General features: G+C 31.7%; 1 protein-coding gene across 1 annotated transcript in view; it reads right to left on the bottom strand.

The window, feature by feature from the left end:
- The window catches only part of LOC106879834 (DNA repair protein XRCC3), a 200,197-nt gene that overhangs the window by 71,544 nt on the left and 123,633 nt on the right, over positions 1-5,020 (bottom strand). The gene's annotated exons all lie outside the window — the stretch shown is intronic.

The following is a 5,020-nucleotide window of genomic DNA, read 5'->3' as shown; positions in this document are numbered from 1 at the left end:
CTACAGTATCGAAATGTGATTGTTTCAGTTAGTGGAATAGTTTCATTTTTAAAGTGAAAGTATTTGACATGAGTGTTTTTGTTTCAATTTTGACACGTAGTACTTAATTAGTGGAGGAGATATTATGTTGCCGTGTGCTCGAACTCTGCAAGAAGTTAATAATTTTTTTTGACTAAAACACAACTGGAACCCTAAGTAAGGCATGTGTAAAATTTGAATGAAATTGGTTGCGTAGTTCTCGAGTTTTAGGGATTCACACAGACAGACAGACAGACAGACAGACAGACAGGCAGACAGACAGACAGACACACATTCTCATTTTTATATATATAGATGGACTTCCACACAATTTCTCTCTACCAAATTCACTCACAAAGCATTTGCTGATCCAGAGCTAGTGAAAGACACTTGCCCAAAGTGCTGCATAATTGGACTGGACCCAAAACCATGTGGTTGAAAGTGAACTTCTTAACCACAAAAATCATACCTGCACCTAGGTTTATAAATTTTTTTTTTTAACTAGATATAACACATGGGGTACATTGAATTGAAATGACTTCAGTATATTATCAGTGTTTACTGAGCCATCATGTAGTCAATATACAATAGTAATTAAGGTGGTGAGCTGGCAGAAATGTTAGCACACCAGTGAAATGCTTAGCGGTATTTCATCTGTCTTTACATTCTGAATTCAAATTCCGCTGAGGTCGACTTTGCATTTCATCCTTTCGGGGTTGATAAATTAAGTACCAGTTGCATACTGAGGGCGATCTAATTGACTGGCCCACTCCCCAACTGGCCCACTTCCCTACTAGAGTAGAAAAGAATATACAATATTAAATAAGGTGGCAAGCTAGCAGAATCATTAGCATGCTGGGCAAAATGCTTAGTGGCATTTTATCTGTCTTTATGTATTGAGTTCAACTTTGCTTTTCATCCTTCCAGGGTCATTAAAATAAGTAGTAGTTGAGCATTAGGGTTGATGTAATCGATTTATCTCCTTACCCAAAATTGCTGGCCTTGTGCTAAAATTTGAAACCAATATACAATATTAAATAATTATTACAAAAAGCACCATATACACTCATTTTAACCACTGTTAACATCAGTAAAGCTTTTGATTCCAATCCATGCTACTCACTTGTAAACAAAATATTAAACACCAATTTAAAAAACAACCCACAATTGTGAATTGGCAAACTGTCTCTTTGTTACCAAACTTAAGAATCATATAAAGACAACTGATATAGAATCTGTAATTTCACAAACTGAATATTTTAAAGATTTGTTCTATCAAGCACTCTTTTCAACTTGTACCTATATCTTGTGATGATAAACTTCCCTTTGTCTGAGTCTATTGCAATGCTAGCCAGATTTTGAACGCAAAAACAGGTTGTACAGTAAACTAGAGAAAATATACACTGACAACCACCCTACATATCATATAATATAACCAGACTAATACTACACAGTTAAACAGTGCATGGAGTGTGCAGCAGGGCCCCATAACATATCTGGTGTGCTGAACTTATTGGGTGCATCTAATCAGTAGATTGGTGTCTAGAGAAGAGTTATCTTTTTGATTTGCTTCATGCCATGAAACCAGAACTAAGCAGTAGCTTATTAGAGCTCCTTGGAGCTTAGGAGATATTTCAGATATGTTTATATAAATGTCTTCTTACACCAACTATATCTATTTACAGAATGCTGAATTAGCTAACGAGGAACTGTGTGTCTTTGGCAATAAAATAACAAACAAACAAAACAGTAAATGAACAACACTGCTGATACTTTGGTCACTAAGTTAGTTCCTAATATACTGGATTCATAGTTGAGAATGAAAACATAACTAAAATATATGGTACTACTAAACTAAACATAGCCTGAGCCACTAAGATCAAACTTATATGAGAGATAAGATAACCACTACACAAATGACACGGTTGAAACTTATCTCCAAATTCTGCAGTATTAAATACATGAGAGATAAATTTCTCTCAAGATAGTATGCTAATAAATAACAGACAACATTCTTAAGAAAGAAAAAAATACCAAAAAATAAAAATAAAACAAGATTGGATTTCTTTCTTTAGTTAAATCAACTGAGGTACACAGAAATAAGTATAACTCCATAACAGAAATCTTATTGGGCAAAAAGAGAAGCATTAAAAAAGAAATGCTTGCAGTGTGATCTGAATATAATATCCATGGGTCACTAACCAAAAGCTGTATCCATTTGGCTATTTTACATCTGATATTTGAAGTGACCGTTCAACAATAAAATGATTGAGAAAGGAGAATACCTCTCCCATTAGCCCCACCACCACCACATAAGTTCAAGTTAAACATTAACCATATCAAATCCACCAACTTGGAAGGTGGGGGGGGGGTCTGCTATTATTAATAATTATGCCAATGAAAATAATCATGATAAAAACCATGAGGAGGGAATAATAATGAAAGTGATGAAGAATTAATACTAAAATGTCATCACCTTCCTATTGCTGAGCTGACCACCATCCAGTGACAAATAACAGCATCTCATCTCAAAATTGGTTTCTAGTATCTTCCTTGCAATCTTTACCTGTTGATTGATAGAAATTCTACAGCTGAGAACAGATATGAAGGAAAATCTGAAGCCATACTTATGCTCACACACAATCTATAAATGGATACTACAGCCATATAGAATAGTTCAGCAACATCAGACTATATTTCTAACAATTGAGGGATTGGATGAGGGTGAAAGAGGAGGAGGGAGCCACAATGTGAGTAAATCCAAAATGTAAATCTCTGCTAAGCCTTGAGGAGCTTTAAAGAGCCTGAGCACGGTTCAATGGCATTAAGTATAAAAGAGACAATATATTTCACTGGATTGAATACCAACCTATTGCACATTATATTCCCAGATGACTTGGTAAATGAAATATTTACCAGATCATCTTGGCAAACTGTGGCCAGTAGAATTTAGTGTGCTGCCAGGCACTCACATATGACTTTCTGTAATGAATTTAAAAGACTTTTGAGCTTTATAGCCCCAAACCAATCATTTTTCTTCAAGGTATGTGAATAGGGTATTTGAACAATTAGATTAAGAAATGAAACCCAAAAAGGAGTTGAATAAATATTTAGATAAAGATATAAATCTATAGTTATTTCATTATTTACTTATTTATTATCATACCGATGACAACGCCAACCCTCGGATATCCTCCAGAAGTCGAACTTCGGATGAGCTTCCTCCACACATTGGCAAGTACCGCCTGATGAAAACTATTGGCAAGGGAAACTTTGCTAAAGTAAAGCTTGCCAAGCATATGCCAACAGGAAGGGAGGTGAGACTAGATTCAGTTTCATTTTCAGTTTCATCAAATATCAGTCTTATATATATATATATATATATGCAATTCTAGACTAAAACTTAAAAGCGTAACTTTATATATATATGTATATGCTTGTGTATGTGTGTGTGAGTATATATATATATATATATATATATACATACACATACATACCATATTTTAATGTGTATAAGAAACCCTTGTGTATAAATAACCCCCTCATTATTGGAGCTTAAAATTTAGAAAAAAAGCTTTTGTAAGGCATTATAATACTATCCATGTATAAGAATCTTTCATATTTCTTTAATCTAATCTTTGACATGTTATATACGTTAAAATATGGTATGTGTATATATATATATATATGTACACACACACACACACACACACACACACATATATATATATATATATATGTATATAATAATAATATTAGGGATAAATATCCAAAATTACAGGTAAAAGCTCAATTAAGTTTCACAGTATTAAATATATATATATATATAGTTTTAGGGAAAAGAACCAAGGTTCATGAACTCATCAATGAAAATCCACTGTCACATATAGAAAAGTTAATAAGTAAAAGCACAATAAATAAGTATAATATAATACAAAGTAAATATCATAAGATAAAGATAATAAAACAACTACATGTGTTTCATAACCAGTTTTCAAATAGAAAGAAAATTTAAATCGATTAAAACTATCGAAAATCAATTCTATTCAAAAGTATAGCTGGTCTTCGAGTCAAAGTACAACAATAATAATAATAGAAGAATGTATATATCGACCAATAATAAATGACAAATGAATGTATATAAAATACTTATATTAAGATAGAAAAATATTATTAAAAATATCAAAATTATAAACATTCCATAATCAACCCTACGTCCATCATAATATAAGCTAACAGGAATATTATATGCAAAAATCAACTTAACAAATTTTTCGTTTAAAATACAATTTGAATGAAGTTTTAGGTTAAAATAATAAACATAGAATTAGTACATATCTAAACGATGCAATAGTTTAAGCTAGAAGATTTTAGACTAAAATCGTTTATTTAAAAGAAGTCTAGTAAAAATATTGTGTAAATAAAAGGAATAGAAATAAAAATATGAATGAAATATTATTATTTGGGATTACACTTCTGCGAAAGATGCTTTAAAAACTTAATTCAAAACTTTTAAACTGTCATATTTCTTATTATATATTTATACTTATACATATTTACATATATTTATATACATGTATGTATATATGTATATTTATGCATACATATATATTTATATATATCTTTATAATTTTCGATTAGATAAGTATTAAATTTATTTTTAACTAGCAGTATAACCCGGCGCTGCTCGGGATTAAGCTAGGATTATTAAATGATTAAGTCCTTTATTTCAAACCAAAATAAGTAACATCGACATCAGATTTGAGCGAAATCCGTTGAAATTGGTTTGGCTGAAAATGGTTTGCTGGCAATTTGATTGGGAAATCCCATAAGGAATCAGTTTATTGGTTATTTTCACTTATTGACTCTTTTTTTAAATGTTGCATTAGAGATCTGCATAGGAGAAGGTTGATCTGAAGGTTTGCATTGGGGATCTGGATTGGAGTAACTTAGGAAAGCTTACCAACAACCTTAACCAAAAAATAAGGAGCCTGTCCCTTCT

The sequence above is a fragment of the Octopus bimaculoides genome, chromosome 11 (genome assembly GCF_001194135.2).
Source record: "Octopus bimaculoides isolate UCB-OBI-ISO-001 chromosome 11, ASM119413v2, whole genome shotgun sequence".
NCBI lineage: Eukaryota > Metazoa > Mollusca > Cephalopoda > Octopoda > Octopodidae > Octopus > Octopus bimaculoides.
Note: the sequence above shows the minus strand (reverse complement) of the source record. Positions and strands in the feature narration are given on the sequence as shown.